The sequence below is a fragment of the Podarcis vaucheri genome (genome assembly GCF_965113315.1).
Source record: "Podarcis vaucheri genome assembly, chromosome: 1".
NCBI lineage: Eukaryota > Metazoa > Chordata > Lepidosauria > Squamata > Lacertidae > Podarcis > Podarcis vaucheri.
In genome coordinates, this window is record NC_138759.1 from 62,784,924 (window position 1) to 62,802,372 (window position 17,449).

The window sequence follows — 17,449 nt, forward strand, 5'->3', positions numbered from 1 at the left end:
AGGGGGTGGGATTCTGCTAGGCTACCCCTTTCTACAACATACGGAATAGAGGCATCTCCTTGAGGCAGATGCTCCTTTTGCATACAATTACCCGACAGAATTAATATAGGAATTCGTTTTCTAAGCAGCCATGCAAATTGATTTTCCATTAATGAATTACACTTTTGTTTGTTTGGTGCATGAAATTGATTCATAAATGTCATGTTAGTGTATTGAATTCTGCCAGTCAGATACAGTAAGCGTGCTTTTGATCAAATGCAGCAAGGAAGCTTTTTTCTTATTATTCAAAGTGCATACAGCAATATAGCACTGAAATCTTCCACCCAACCACGTCTGGATCCCCCCCTCCACTCAACTTAATGGGGAATTCCACTGGTGTGGGAACTTTGTCAATGGATCAGAGCTGCCACAGAAGCCAGTGTAGCTGAATGGGTAGCATAACTTACTTGGACATTGATTAACTTAGCAATAAAGTTCGGTGGGTGACCACTGGCCAGGCATGATCTCTCAGCCTAAACCACCTGACAAGTGGGTGTGAAAATAAAATAGGATCATCTGCCCCAAGATTCCTAAAGGAATAGTGGCATACCAAATGTGCTAAATAAGTAGGACTCTGGTTTCTGTGCATCACATTCAAGTTGAAGCTTTCAGTGTGTCAGGTGTTAACCAATCTAGTTGTGGAATGCCCTCCCACCTGATATTTTATGGTCCTATTAGTACCAGCAGGTGAATACATGCTCATTTATCCAGGCCTTCAACCAACTAACCAACAAAAAACAATCCAGTGGGTTTTGCTTTTCATTTTTATTTATTGGCTTTTATTCTTCCCTGTGCTGTAAGGTTTTATTGCTGTGTTTATATTGGAAATTGTTATTTTATGATATTGTGGTTTTAATTGTATTTTATCATTTTGTGCTGCAGGTCACCTGGAGAACAGTGTTATTGGGTGGCTGTCAATAAAACAAAACAAAACAAAACAAAACAAATCTAGCTTTGTTTCATGCTAAAACATTACTGGCTCTTCTGCTGTCTACCACATGTGTGTGATACATGCAATGTGTGGCACAGTCTCCTGCCATATCCCCTCCCTTCTCCAGGACAGATCAGCCTATAAAGTTTTGCTGAAGTCCAGTTTGTGAGTCCAGTGGATGTAATTCTTTAAGATTATCAATGGAATATTTTATAAGTGGATTCCAAATTTCAATAAAGCCATCTGCATTTCCAGTTCTGTGGTATTAGTATGCATGCTGCCAAAAGAAGAAAAGTGGTTAATTCTTTCTAATGGGGGTCAAGTTGCTCTTCTCTGAAAATGGTTAACAGCCCCAAACTTAGGGTCCATGCCACAATCACAGCTTATTGTTAAAACTGTAGAAATTTAAATAAACTGATATTACAGATAGTGGACACATCTTCAGATGCAGACCACAGTTGCTATTTTTCTCCCTTGCAAAGATTCAGCTACATTTTACTGGCTGGTCTCAGGATATGTGTCAAGATTAGGATATCAATATCTATGTGAAAAGAAGAAATTGGAAGTAGTCTTTGCTAGGCTCCAAAAAAATCTTCAAAAGGTTAAGGGCTTTGTTCAGGCTGGCTGTGCGCCTAATGAAAGTCTGACAGCGTATGTGGTGTGTGGTAATTTATAGTGAAAATTAGCTGAACTCAATGAAATTGACATTTTACTTGCTTCAGTCCCTGGCATGGAATGGTAGCCCAAGAGGGAATCTAGGAGGAATACAAAAGGCCAAGGAGAGGCTGTGGAACCAAGTGAGAGCAGTGAAGTCTTGCTTTCATCTTACACTATTATACAATTCAGGGGGAGCTGGGAATGGCACAAATTGAATAGCTCTGAAGTAGGGGCAAGCTGCATTCTCAACAGTTCTTATGGACAACAGAGACTAGCAATAATGGTTGAAGTGTAATACTGCAGAGTACAGAATTTGTGATTACTGAGCTTTCTTCAATCAAGGAGGGGAAATAATCCAAGCCTTCTCAAGGCTGACTTCTTTGAACAGCAGCTTCACACACTGTTAGTTGCATGATTTGCAGCCCAATCCTATGCCTGTTTAAAGGTAAAGGTAAAGGTACCCCTGCCCGAACGGGCCAGTCTTGACAGACTCTGGGATTTGTGCGCCCATCTCACATCTATAGGCCGGGGGCCAGCGCTGTCCGGAGACACTTCCGGGTCACGTGGCCAGCGTGACAAAGCTGCATCTGGCGAGCCAGCGCAGCACACGGAACGCCGTTTACCTTCCCGCTGGTAAGCGGTCCCTATTTATCTACTTGCACCCGGGGGTGCTTTCGAACTGCTAGGTTGGCAGGCGCTGGGACCGAGCAGCGGGAGCGCACCCCGCCGCGGGGATTCGAACCGCCGACCTTTCGATCGGCAAGCCCTAGGCGCTGAGGCTTTAACCCACAGCGCCACCCGCGTCCCTGTTTACACAGAAGTAATTCCCACTGACTTATTTACAGGTAAGCCATCATATTTCCATGTTGGGATGGGCAAATTTGTCAGTTTTGGTTTTTCTCTGTTTCTTATTTTTCCCCAATCTTAAATTCAGTTCTCCACATCAGTTTCTGATTTATTTTTTAAAATACTCAAGGAAATCCATCAGTATTTTACTGCTAATTTTTCCTTATATACACATTTTTGTATTTTTTTCTCAATACAGGAAACACATCTGTTCAGACTCAGACTAGGGGCAATGAGCTACAGTACATAAATTTAGTAGTAATTGAGTATATGTTTCAACCCATTCCCAAATCTGGGATTCAGATACACTACAAATGCAAGTGCTTTTGTATGCACTTTGCCCAATATACACATTTTTCATTAATAGATGAATTTTAGTGTGCACTTTCTTCTGAATTATGGAATTTGGTATACATTTTTGCTTGGAGCACTGCACTGCAAAATTTGAAGAAGTATTTGAAGAAATTTTAAAGGCATAGCTATATTTCAGTTTGCCTTACTGGTTCAGAAAGTGCATATTAGGTTCTCATTAAAATGCAAACCAAATGAATTTCTCTCTATCCTTGTGACGCCAAGATGCTCCAGAGCACCACTGTCCATGAGATCTCCATAGCCATTCCAGTTAACCTCCACAGCCATATTCTCTGGACTGCGTTTGAACAAGTTTGGTTTTCTATCAAAATCTACAATTTATAGGCCAACTCCTGCTTCCCCTTTGCAGTAATTCATGGTCCTTGCACTATGTTGATATTACTCATGGCTGAGATTGTTCCAACAGCTTCTTGCCACTTTGAGGGTCATAAATTATGCTTTCACAGAGCTTTGGGGGACCCAGCTGTTATAGCTTTTTTCTAAATGACCAGCAAGCAAAGAATAAGTATTTTGTATTTGCTACTGATACCACATTTGCTTTCTTGTCCATGAATATCAACACATAACTTCTGGGATGGGGTAGGATAGAAACATGCCACATCCCCTAGAATAACGAGATGGCATCACAGCTGGTTCTGTACATTCTTTCAAACACACCAGGATGGACAATACATTGATTTAATGACATTGAAAAACTTAGGCTGAGCCATGTAATATATGTATGACCTGTACACTTCTGGTTGAGATTTGCATTAGATCTCACAGTATGAGATCCATCCCATTGTGGAATATAGGTCTTCAGATAGGGACATAAAAATGCAATAAATGGATACAATACTACTGTCTACAAAATGCTGCTGCAGCAACCAGAATATTTCATCTCCTTGGCTGGGTTTATAGTATGCTTCACTCTTGTGTAATTTGAATATTTTTAATATGTTGCTGCATATAAAATTGAATCCATCATATCTCCATAATCAACATGCTCCAATTTCTGTTTTCTCCTGTAACTGCAAGTCTCAGATTTCTGGTTCACTGGAAGGCTACTTCTATTATTTCTGAATTTATTTGTTTCCAGAGACAAATTTCAAGAGCATTAGGAAAATGCTTTTCATAGAAGAGTTTTAGAATATCCAAGTTGTTGCAAGCCCAGACATGGTGAGCCCACCACTCCTGAAGCTGGGGTGTGGGTAGAAGCAACCATCAGTAAAACCAAATGAAAAATTGTCAAGAATGGCTTAACGGAGGAGAAGGCTACAAGTCTTACATTGAAAACTGAAAAAAGCTTGGCTAAGCAGGCTCAGAATCCATTGGTGCTGAAATAATGGCGGTGTTGTCTTACCCGTAAAGGGAGGGCATTCCACAAATGAGGTGTCAGTACAAAATGTAAGCAAGCAGTACTGGCCATTACAAAATGTAGGGGTACCAGCACAAAATGTAAACAGTAGTGGGGTGGGGCAAAGATTGCTGCTGATAACTGAGTGGAAGGGAAGCAGAGGTAAAGAGGTGGGGTACAGGTACAGCATTGGGAGCAAAAGATTGTCTCTGCTGCTCTGTTGGCACCATGCCAACTGCTCCACTATCTCCTTCTCACCCTCTCAGTTACTGGCAGCAACCTCTGCTTATGATACCAGGGAGGCAATGCCACCCCATCCTGCCAGTTGCTTCTGAAGGTAAGCAGTTGTACATGTACTGTAAAAGTACAGACTTCCACTGGCTCGCTAAGGTGAAGTTAGTTCGGGAGCAATCAGTCGTCTCCTTTCACCTTTCAAACACTTATACCGCACTGTTATACTGGCAGCTCAGCTTCTTATTTTGAGTGGCCTTTTATTTTCATAGCCACATTTTGGGTTTCAGTCTCTTGAGTTCTCTCTCAGAATTCTCTGCCTCCTTCCATATTGGAGTATGACCGACAGGCTGAATGAGGTGAAGCCTGGTATTATGTGAAATATCATTTGTCTACTGGCAGCATTTCCAGATCCTTGACTGGTGATGCAACAAATAAACAGCATAGGCTGGCCTAAATAAGAACAAGGTGCACATGAAAGGCTTTCCTTCCATTCATTCTTTTACTGTTCCTCTGGTTTGCTCCACCCTTGTTCCTGCTGTTCTCCTTCTAAATTTCTGTTTAACTGAAACAATGTCTAAAATTAATTCCACAATTGGAGCGTGTTTGGTCTGTCTCAGCTTTCATTTCCTTTGCAACAATGATGATGCGACCACAGATGTAGCAGTATTGTGCTACCACACTCCGGCACATTGGCAAAACACCACAAAAAATAATAATGCTACAACTGTTTGTTTAATCACATCACGTTTGCATTTAAGCTGGTCCCCCCCCCCAGTGCATGTGCCATTTGCCTTGGTAAAATTCTGCGCAAAGGCTATGATCACATCAATACATAATAAGTCTTTTCCCAGAGGGGATAAATGACAATCAAATGAGAATAAAGGGAATAGACCATGAAGATTTATTTATTTTAATTCATTTCATTTATGAATCACTTCCCATGAAACATCCCAAAGCAATTTCACAATAAAAACACCAGCAATAAAAACACAGAGAAATACAATTTCTAGGCCAACACAGATAAGGACTGGGATAAAACATTCCACTTAAAATATTTGTTGGAAGAGAGAGGTCTTCAATAAGTACCAAAAAGGAAGTAAGATAGTGCTTGTCTGCTATGCAATGGAAGTTTCAATGCACAGGTGTCGACTAACTAAAGTTGCTTGAAGGATGACTCCAAAAATGAAGGAACTATGAAAAAGCATTACACCCTAGAACCTAAACTCTCAAGAGATGAGATGTTGACCATCCGTCTCCTGGATGTGCTTTTTCTTTTCTTTAGATGCTTGCTTTGAAGAGAGCCTTTGCCTTGGAAGTGTGGATTTACTGAAGCAATATTGGCATGTGTACTTGTGTATCTGTGCTGAAGACTTTTGGCACTGACCTTGGTTAGTCTAGTAAACAGATAGGAAACCATTTTTATTATGGGATTCCCCATTTGGTAAGCATCCTCACTGATCCTGCCTGAAGCACTTTCTTCTGCCATATGATTGTTTCTACCCACCATGTTGGAGCCCTGCAATATGTTCTATCACATTCAGAAGCATGGTTAGTTTGAATGAGAGACAGTATCTTTTCTGTTCTGGTGCTCAGGTTACAGAACTCTCTCTGTTGAGAGTTGCAGTTGATTTCCTCTCTTTTAAGCTACGATTTTTTTATTCCATCAAACTTTTAATGTGGTTAGGCTGCAAACCTATGCACATTTACCTGGAAGTAAGCTCCATTGAACACAATACTTATTTTCAAGTAAATATGCATAGGACTGCACTGTTCATCTGAAGATGTTTCCCAAGCTCCCAACTCATTTTAATCTGCTCTGATCTTACAATACCATTTTAAAGCAATTTTTGGATGTTGTTCTTGTTTTTATTTTTGGGATGTGTTTTACTCATTCCGTAAGCTGCCTGAAATTAATCTATAAAGAAAAGTGAGGGAGGAAAGTTTTAAATGAAAAAATACCTATGGGTTTTTGCTTTGTTGCCTTTTCCTGCTTTAGAACTTGTTCTCGTAAGAGCTGGCTGATAAGCGCAGAGGGCTCCTCGCATGAGTAATGTTGAAGAAAAAGCGCAGCAGCTTCTTCGGCGAAAAGGGCATGATGGAAAGCAGAAATTCCCCTTTTCTCCAATTTGCCACAAGTACCTTCTTTGACGCTACACAGCTCACGTGTGAGCAATTATTCATGCTTATCAGCCAGCTTAATAAAGTGCTGCATTTTTTTTTTAGTAGATAAAGAGCACAGGTACAGTTTCAGGTGAAGTATGAGCAATGAGCCATTGAAATTTTAGGTAATACCCATTTTTACCCGCCTCCCCATTTAAAAAAAAATGTTCCTGTTGAGAAATAAAATGAAATTGTTAGTGCCTTTCATTTCCAGATAAAGATAACAGCTCATGCATAAGATTAATGTATATTCATGAGTGGAATTATGGTTGTTCATGAAAGCACTACATTAGTGATTGGTAATCAACATCTACTTTATTTCCTTAAAGTTAGCATAGTTGCTAATCAAAGATAATTACTGCATGTCATTTACAGTGTTGATCACTCATTCTTTTGGGGAAAGAACAAACAGCGCAATTTACACTTTAACGCAAGCAGCACCAGAATGAAGGAATAACTGTGGGTGCAATGTTCTGTATTGCAACATGTTGTCAATACAGTTTAGGGATGTTTAAAATAATACTGCTAAGCAAGATGGACTCTGCGTTTTAAAAGTATTTCCCTTCCAGGATTCAGCTCCGATTAGAAATATTAATGACCTAGTTTTTACCAGCTGTGATGAAATGTGGTGAGTGGTTTACATTCTCAAAGGAAAACATGCAGTGCAAGAGAGATTTAGACTTCAATTTTATACCCACTTTCTGGGAAATGAATCCCATCAAACTCAGTTGGGCTTACTTTTGAGCAGACATCTATAGGATGTGTATTGACAGTCAGTTGTAGAAGATACAAAAATGAGACTCAAAATAGAAATGTTCTGGAAATATTGACTCCAAAATAAAAGCTTTGAAAATGTGCTTTATATCCTCAACAGCTGCACATTTGTGTCATTATCATTTAAAAGCATATCTTGTTATGGGCCTCTTATTAAACTAAACCTATGCCTTTAAAAACTTTGGGTGGTTTTCAGCAGAATAATTGCCCCAGTGGGATAACGGTGCAGCAGGCCTCTCCCCTTTCTCATGGGTGCCCCACACCACCCCCACATCTGTTCCAGGGTGTTGGGGCAATTCCCTAGAACAGGTTTAGGGGTGCATAGAATGAAAAATGGGGGGGGGAGTCCTGTTGCACAAACATAAGTTGTTGCCTGCAACCCTCCCACTAAAACAAAAGGCAGTGGCCCTCAAAGTTGGATCTCATTCTTTGTTTCCAAATTAAATCATCATGTTATATTTTCCACTGGCCTAGCTTTGCATGCCAAACCAACCAAGCCACCTGGGCCATGCAAAGCTAGCAGCTCCTAGATTGGTCGTGGTTAGGTAGCAGAGAGCTTAACCATGAGCCCAGATTGGGATGACACACTAAGCTGAACCTTGCTTTAGCTCAATGCGGCAGTGTGGGCTTGGCAAGTGATAGTTTGACTTACAGCGTCATGGGGACCAGGTAACTCATTCTTACAATGATCTGATCTCGTATAAAGTGTTGATGATGTCAAAATATATATGTTTATTTATTTATTCATTTCAGAAATGCATAAAAATAAACCAAATAGGTGCCATTTGGTAGCATCCCGGAACTAATGGTTGCTATTCTTTCCCCAAACTTCTTTTCTATGACTTTTATTTTTAACTAGCTCATCTAAGTTATGGACAAATGGAAGAAACAGCAGGAAGGGGAAATAATTTTTCTTATCTTTAGTGTAGGAAAGGGAGAGGCCTTTTCTACTTTAACAGATACTCCAGACCTAGACATCTTCTTAGACTCAGCAGCTTGTGGAAATTCTTATTTCTTCCTGCATCGGAGCCACCATCGGCTACCATTTCTCATTTTGTATACTTTCTTATCTCTAAATATTTGTCAGTGTTCCTATACCACTCTCTGCAGCGCCTACATTGAGTAAAAAGAACAGTAACAACTCTTTCTCATTTCTTGCTGACATGGGTGCCATGCTGTACTTCCGCCTAACTCTAAAAAGCCCTATTCAGGGGTATAAATAAATTATTATTATTATTATTATTATTATTATTATTATTATTATTATTCATTCAGTCACACATAACTGTCATTGTGGGGCTGTGCAACTCTACCCACCATTCGTCCCCTGTTGGCCCCTCTGCAATTCTATCCATGTGTTGATGGTATGCCTATAGTGAGGCTGCTTCTTGAACATGCATTGGCTCTTCACATGAACAACAAATGCACATTTGGGAGGCTCTCCCCCTGCACTGATAAAGCGCTGGCGCAAGGATATGAAGCTTTATGCTGCCCTGCTCTCAGGCATCACACAATGTGTGGGGATACTCCCAAATACTGAACCAAACTGCCCCATCTTTTCCTCTGACTGCTAGCTTGCCCAGGGTGTCAAGAGAAGAACCCTGTACATCATGCCGCCTTCCTTTGCTATTCACAGTATAACAATGCTGCAACTTCCTTGCCAACTCCTTCCTGGATGGGAAAATGGCAAATTAGCCTTCATTGCAAGAAAATTTGCCCGAAGAATGAAAATAATGGGGGGTTGGGGGCTGGATTCACCTAATGAGCCCTGTAAGTAGATACCATGCATAAGAACTTCTGTTTGGGCAACCGGGCTTTTCCTTGGCTCCTCCTTTTGTACCTCTCCAAATGGTGGTGGGGGGGAAGCCCCCAGAACAGCACACAGGGTAAGCAGGGGGGTTGTTCCATCTAGCAAGTTTGTGCAGATGGAAGAACTGGAAGAGCACAATGCCTAATTTCACCTTTACATGCTAAGCATTGTATCCAGTGTTTGATCTCTTCAGAGAAGGCCTATTGAAATTAATAGAAATTGCTAACTTAGATCCAGTAATTTGAATGGGTCTGCTCTGAATAGGACTTAGTTGGATACAACCCCAAGAAACTTATTAAAAGTCTGCAACATGGTAGACAAGATTTGGAGTTGTACAAAGCAGGGTATCTCTCTCTCTCTCTCTCTCTCTCTCTCTCTCTCTCTCTTTCTGTGTGTGTGTGTGTGTGTGTGTGTGTGTTAAAAATTAGCAGCATACAAATAAACCGATGATGAATGATGCTAATAATGAGTCCAGACTTTGCTGAAAGTGACCAAAGGGGTTATAGGGCAAGCAGTGGTTAGACAGAGGAGGTGGTGGGACAGAGAGAATTAACATAATAAAAAACTTCTAAAAGTTCATTTCATTATGATGCCTTTGAAAGTCTTACACATGCAACAAAGAGATGGCTATGATACTGGTATCCATGCACTTCAGTGCTCTCACCAGCTTTATGTTACAAGCAAAAGCAACATTAGCAGCCATAAGTCTTTTTAATATGCCAAGAAATAATGACATACAAAATGTATGCTATAAAATCTTAATACGGACATTCATACGACATAAATTTTGCATACATTTAAATGAGCCCGAGATACAAATGATATTGAGCCTGTACCCCAGGGCATTATCCATTGTCATCTGCAGTAATCCTAATTTGAATATATATTTTTTCTCTATTTTCGCTCATCTTAATTTATCTCCAAAATGAGGCTGTACAGTATGGGGCTGATGTTCACAGATACTAAACTGCTGAAACTCCAGCTGTCTTTAATCAGGATTAAGAGTGAATAGTGCCTCCAAAAGATATGTTTCCCCTGTGCAGAGCAATCCGCTGCCAGTGATCACATAATACATGAAAATGTACCCTGCTGGTAAGACCACTTGCCCATTCAGTCCCTTAAAGTAGCCAAAGCAATGTACAACAATGCAGCATTCTGTTCCCAGACTTTGAGCCTCTAGCCCCTGAAGGTACTTTCCTATAGATTAAAGTACTTTCCCATATATTAATAGTATATTCAAGGAATTCTTTTTGAAAAATCTAATATTTGTAATGATCAAGTGCACACCCAAAGCTGTGAATTCTGCAAGGCATTGACCTCTGTGAAAGAACCCCTGTCTGGCTATTCATTTCCCCCCAAGAGTGCTTTCATATCAGACAAAATTTCAGGATACTTACTTTTGTTTCATGTTTAATGCAATACTTCATGTCAACAACGTTGTTCCAGGCTAGCGTCCCTTTCACTATACAATTGACATGTTTCTTTTAGGGTGCCTCACAGTAGGGGTCCTTGCAGAGAACATTGCTGTGAGCTGGCTTCACCTAGCAAAATATCAAAAAGGGTGGATGGAGAGGGAGAGAAAGAGAAAGAGGTGGATAAGTTTTTCTGGGATTTGCCAGCAAAATATTTTGCACATTTACAGAACAAGATTTCAGATTGCTCTTGATAAGAAGGTAGCTTTCTTCATAGGGAAAGACTTACAGAAATAAATGGGTGGGTGGGTGAAATAAATAAAAATAGAAATAGAAAAGCAAAGCAAGATATATATTTTTAAGCAGTAGACTCATTTGCTATGGCTTACAGCTAGGAGGTGTTCATGAATATGAAAAGAAAATGCAGTCAAGATAATAAAAAAACCTTTGAGCCACAAAATTATTGTGAACAAAAGAGGATGGGTTGAATTCCTTGTGAACAATGGTGGCATTTTTATTGACGCCACTTCCTCCCAGTTTTCTATTTCTAGTTTACTGAATCAATGTGAATAATTTAGAAACAGGATAATTAGAAAAGGCACATATCTGGAAAAGGCAGTGCTGGCCCTACCATTAGTAGATACTGGTGGGTTGTGATGAGGTTTGGAAGCACTGAGCTGTGGGGCTGTGCAGCCGGTGGCAGAGGAAGGGGGTGGGGGACAGTCCGCCCCGGGTGCCATCTCTGATGGGGGTGACAAGAAGGCACCCCACCAGGGGCTCGCCCTGCCCCTCCTGGGCGCGTTGGCATGAACCACTGCCATTGCTCCACTGCAGCCGCATGCGGAGAATCCTCCGCTTGTGGCTGCACCCTCCGCCACCGTCCGCGCAGCACTCGAGCAGAACTGTCAGCAAACTGCCCAGTGGCGCATGCACGGCAATGCTACTTACTGTGCTGCGCATGCGCCCTACGTACGGCGCGCACGCATGTCCCGCCCCCCAACACCCCACACCGAGTGCCGATTCCCCTTCCTTCGCCCCTGCGTGCAGCTTGTCTTGTACCCATGAACTAGCACCAACCACCAGTTCTATCAGTTTCAGTACATGAAATGGGAGAACGAGCGTAATCTTGCCCTTCTCCTTGGGCAGCAAATTGTCTTGGGCTGGCTGCACTGTTTTGTCTGTAAACTCGGCATCACACTATCAGATGCAATGGATATCAGATGCTTTCCCCAGCCTAGTGGCCTCTAGGTGTTTTGGATTACAATTCCCATCATCCATTCCCACTACCTGGGGCTGATTGGAATTGTAGTGGAAAACATCTGGAGGGCCATAGATTCCCCATCCTTGTTTTATTTTCTGGCAAGAATTGCTAACTATTTTTTACAAAAAATATATAAATCAATAAATGTTTCCCCTACATCTTTTCTCAAGATATTATTGGGAAACTGAGAAACAGGAGAGAAGTAACAGAGAGTCCCCATTGGGGCAGCCTCCGAAAGCACAACTGCTCTCTGTATTTTAGGAAATGCTAATGCAGCTGGTTGCAAACGCCAGAAAGGCAACACAGACATCAGCCTGGGATTTGATTTCTCAATCTGGAGCTCACTGTAGATCGGTCCTGGGTGGGTTGGCTCACAAGCAGCCCTGCGGTGGTATTAGACTATGGAGAACTGTTATGTGTCAGCGTGCATTTTACACACACTCCTCATAATGAATTATGAAGCGGCAGGACAGCATCTTTGTGGGAATGGCAGCGATGAACAGAGCCGGTGTGCGCGCATTAAGAGCGAGGAGTGAGAAATGGGAATAAATATCACACCAGCTCGCTGAAACACAGCTTGATCTTCTTGAGTTTCCATTGGCTCACCTGGGAAATGAGGATTACAACAGCCTCATTTGGAACGCTGGAGTCTTCCTCAATTAAAGGAAATGGCAAAGAGCAGGAGATCTGAAAGAGAGTAAAACTTTGTCAAAGTCAGCACACTAACACCATTGCGTGTTTCGCTTCTCAAAGGTTCTGTTTTCAAACAGAACTGGCAAGAATATTAATTCTTCATGCATTACATCGCCATTGTTTCTTTTGAATGCTCGTACTTAGGATGGAATTTAATGTAGTACTAAGGAGATTATTCTGTCGGTGCAAGGATTTCTGGCTGTCTTGTGAAATAGCGGCCCTTTCCACCACCCATATGCTGTTCTGGGGTTTCTCCTTTAGAGTGTATGTTGGGGGGGGGGCGCAAATATGGGTGTGGGTAGATGAAAGCCCTATTGCATGAGTGGCAGTCCTTCTGCTGGTTCTTGCTAGCGGAACCAGGTGCATAAATAAAAATTCCATTTTAAACAGAATATATTCTGGTTCTCAGGTCTTAGTGATTTTACTGTTTAAGTCTCCCCCCCCCAATAAATATTAGTGTCTTTTAAAATCACATAAACTGCATGAGGGATTTTATTAAAGGGCGTGGTATGACTTTCTCTGACAAACAAGCAAGCATAGGTTGTGCATCATAGCGCTCTATCTGAATGTAGTCAATGGAAGGTAAAAGAGAAAGCTGCCCTCCCACCCTGCCCACAACAAAATGGCAGGGCACAAGGCGCAGCTGTTGCTTTGCCAGTATATCTCTTCTTCCCTTGTCAGAGTGCTCTGTTAGGCTGCAAGCCTGTGAATACCTTTCTGGGAGTAAACCCCATTACGTAAATCCATTGGGACTTGCTTCCAGGTAAGCATGGCTAAGATTAGACTGCACAAGGCATCTCACTGGCTTGGGGAAAACTAAATTGACTATAGATTCTTTTTTCATATCATTAATCAAATGAAGAAGTGCTTTGGCAGTGATGGATCTGTTAGGCAGGCCTCCTTACAGAGGTGAAAGCAGTTGTTACAAGAGTTGAAAGTTTTTGTTTTTTTTATCTTTATGCTGTAGATTTACTGGCTTACTCAAAATCAAAAGCTCCTATAGCTTCTAAAAACAAAAGAGTTGATTAGTTATTCTGCAGGCAAATATTTATTCAGCACTGTAAAGGTTAGGCCTACCACAGGCATGTTACACCAAGCTCCCTAATCTATCTACATTGTTCCATGCTGGGAATGGAAGTGATGTTTTCAGGCCCAGCCCTACTATTAGGCAAGGTACAGCAGTGAGACCTGATTCAGGTGGCATATTTTGCAGGGTATCATGCAAAGGCAGCAAACTACCAGCTATTTTATTCATTTATCTTCTCCTGCAACAGGTATTTGAATTTTCTGCATCATCCAGCAAAACATCTTTAGCTAACTCTGCATCCACCTTCTGAGTATTATTGTAAAAGTTTATGTTGGAATAATTTTGTTTGTCGAAGTATCTAGCATTTCACACATTGTTAGGGCCTTGTATGAAACACACTTTCTTAGCGAAAGTATGCATTTCAAAGTGCAGTGAGCTGTGCAATATGGCCATTTTAATTATGCAAGGCCGTAAGTGACTTTATGAATTACATTGCAAAAAGGCATTATAATTCCTCAGTTGCAATTATACAGCAAATGAAAAATCTCATAAGGAAAATGAGGTTCAAAGGGAGGCCAGAAGAAATATCAACATGTGTATATACTGTATAAGGACACAATCAATATTTAATTGTCTCAAATGATCACAAATGTACATAGATACCTGCTGTTTCCAGGGCTGGATGAACCACCTTCCTAAGCATTTAATAGTGCCAGGTTCTGTCTAGGTTTGTAAGGCTTTATCGAGATTTGGGCCTTTATTATAGGTTATAGGGGGCTCCAGCATAGAAAATATGCTATACTTGCTGCCCGCATAGAAAAGACAAGTGGCTTCCTTATTTCTTGCAGCATATAAATGACAACAAAATGGCACACGAAACAACATAATTGTGCTTTCTTTGCCAGAAAAACATAAGAAGCCATTTTAGGTTTTATCTCTTTGGTTGCATGCAGGGCCAGCCCAAGACATTTTGATGCCTGAGGCAAAGGAAAAAATGGCACCTTCACTCCATTCCATATAAAGAAGTCAACCAGACTGGCAGCTGAATCTTATTTCAGCAGCATCCGGGGCAGCTGAAGGGCAGTCAGCTATTAAGGAGCACATTGCTGGCCACACTGCTCTGTCCTCCAACAGAGGGAATGCTCAGGGGACTCGGAAGGAATGGCCAGGATACTGATGCTGCTGCCATTCCCATCCCCCAGCATCGGCCACCTGCCATGGCTGCTTCACTCTACTTAATGGTAGGATGGCCCTGCATGAACAGTAACAGAAGAGCTATGCGAAGTCCTTGAGGAGATACATAACTCTACATGGCTTGGCCCAATGGGTTGGGTCCCATTGTGCCCACCACTGAAGCTCTTTGAATTAGTGGAAGCTTCAGTTGGTGGGAAAGGGTGGAACCAATTTTCACTGGCTCTCCCTTTCCCATGCAGCCCCCTAGATTTGCTCTAAAGATTTGGAAGAGTGTGGCAGGTAGCACAGAGGAGTGCAGAAGGAAGGGAGAATTTACAAAGAGCACCTCCCCCATGCTTTGTTTGGCTTATGGAAGCTTCTGCTGAGCCAAAGATTCTTCCATAAGTGGATGGACAGAACCCCAGTGGGCCTGCGGTATTTTGTAACCAACTATCAATACTCAAATACAAAAAGTAGAGACTGAGAACGCCGGCTGAAGAGTTGAAAATATTCTCTGTCATTCTTCTCTCTGATTGGAAGATCTTTACATGTCAAACTTCAGCCTTCTAAAGAGATGTTAAGATGTTTGTTAATGTCATTATTGCCTAAATTTGCATATTTAACATTGACTTCGAAATGGAAATGCTTTTTAAAAGATGAGAATTTTCTTCTTCCAAAGATACTTCTGCACACCTGGTCTTCCTAAGTCAGCAAAGGGGAGAAATTAAAACAGTATGAATATGTAAAGAAATTTGCCAGAGCCATCCGTGCATGAAAGCCATGTGTTAGGAAAATGAACAAGTCTAAATGCTAAATGATGTATTTGAAAAATGTAAATGTTATAAAATATTACCTACATTATGTGAACCTCGCATCTCAGAAATGGCTGATTATCTGAATCTACCATGTGTCTCCCATCTAATTAGCCTGTGTAAATAGCACTGCTATATAAACCTCTAGTTATTAAGTTATTTGCATGTTCCACAGCCATTAAGTTAAATGATTCCCCCCTCTAAAACCAAGACGCTCCAATGGAAGTATTTAAAAGTTTCTGGGGTGTGCCTACCAAAAACTGAAAAGGAGTTGTGCTATTTCATTAACAAACAAACAAACAAACAAACAAACAAACACCATACCACCTGATCCACAGTACGACTCATGTACTTATTCATCTTACTCTCTGAGCCTGAGGGCTGGTTTAAAATGTGATTGATGGAAGTGCCCCTGTGATGCCTGTAGGTGACATCCCTTCTCCATAGGGAGATTTCTCATACTACATCATACCATTGGTTCAGCTAGCACAGAACTTTCTGCTCTTAATGACAGCAAATCCCCCGGGTTTCAGAGAAGTCTTGCTCAACCCCATTGGGGAAATGTTGGGGGTTGTGCCTGGGCCCTTTTCCATGCAAACCAGGAGTAGCACCATTGAAATGTGGCTCTTCCTGCCCTTGACCCAGCCTTGCAGAATCTAGAGTGTATGTGCTTTTCAGATCCTAGTACAAATAGAATACATTGTAATAGTGTACATTGAAATGGATGCACTGGAACTAGGCAGCTTCTGAACCAATTAGAAGAACAGCCACAGGTAAATAGCACTGCAATAACTCAGTCTTGAGGCAGCCATGACATCGGGTCCTTTGGGAGGAAAAGTGAGATATAAATTTAATAATAACAAAATAAATTAATGGATCACTGTAGCCAAGCTATCCCTATTCAAGAAAGGCTAGAAGGCATATCATAGAATCATAGAATCATAGAATCATAGAATCATAGAATCATAGAGTTGGAAGAGACCACAAGGGCCATCGAGTCCAACCCCCTGCCAAGCAGGAAACACCATCAGAGCACTCCTGACATATGGTTGTCAAGCCTCTGCTTAAAGACCTCCAAAGTAGGAGACTCCACCACACTCCTTGGCAGCAAATTCCACTGTCGAACAGCTCTTACTGTCAGGAAGTTCTTCCTAATGTTTAGGTGGAATCTTCTTTCTTGTAGTTTGGATCCATTGCTCCGTGTCCGCTTCTCTGGAGCAGCAGAAAACAACCTTTCTCCCTCCTCTATGTGACATCCTTTTATATATTTGAACATGGCTATCATATCACCCCTTAACCTCCTCTTCTCCAGGCTAAACATGCCCAGCTCCCTTAGCCGTTCCTCATAAGGCATCGTTATCAGCCTAAGCTAGTGAAAGGAATGACCTGTTGTGAAGGCCACTTGAGCTTCCATCAACCTTGCTAGATCTTTCCTTTTTCTGCTATTGCCAAGTTACATATTCAAGCAGACAACTACAGTGGCTTCCCTCTCTTTCCCCTCCCCTTCTACTTATTTAATGGCATGGAAGCCCCAAAGAAAAATGAAGCAAATAGTATATTCCATCACACTAACATGCCTCCATAAGCAGCTGCCACGTTAATCGGTTCTCTGCCGTTGACCTTTTCGGAATGGCCTTATTTTGCTACAGCATTTATCACTGGGCCAAAATGTCATTGAAGAACAGGGTAGCAGCACTTACAGCAGTTTGCATATATTTCTGGAAATATCACCTTTGCTGATGCCCCCATAAAGATTTCCTCGGACAGGAACAAATAGAAATAGGCTAGGAGCTGATTTCTTAGCCATTGTTTCCTCTGTATAAAGGCAGGCAACCTGATTAGAAAATGTCAGGGGGAAAACTATTGCAAAATATATTATCTATAAAGGCAATAAGAAAGTAGCAGGAAAGGC

General features: G+C 41.5%; 1 long non-coding RNA gene across 1 annotated transcript in view; it reads right to left on the bottom strand.

Moving 5' to 3' along the window:
* Positions 1-5,365: 5,365 nt before the first annotated feature.
* The window catches only part of LOC309527585, a 105,760-nt gene continuing 93,676 nt past the window's right edge, over positions 5,366-17,449 (bottom strand). The window contains exons 3-5 of the long non-coding RNA XR_014217263.1: positions 12,439-12,519; positions 10,557-10,700; positions 5,366-6,621 (exon numbers count right to left, since the gene is read on the bottom strand). This is a non-coding gene — a long non-coding RNA (uncharacterized lncRNA). The remainder of the gene's footprint in view (positions 6,622-10,556; positions 10,701-12,438; positions 12,520-17,449) is intronic.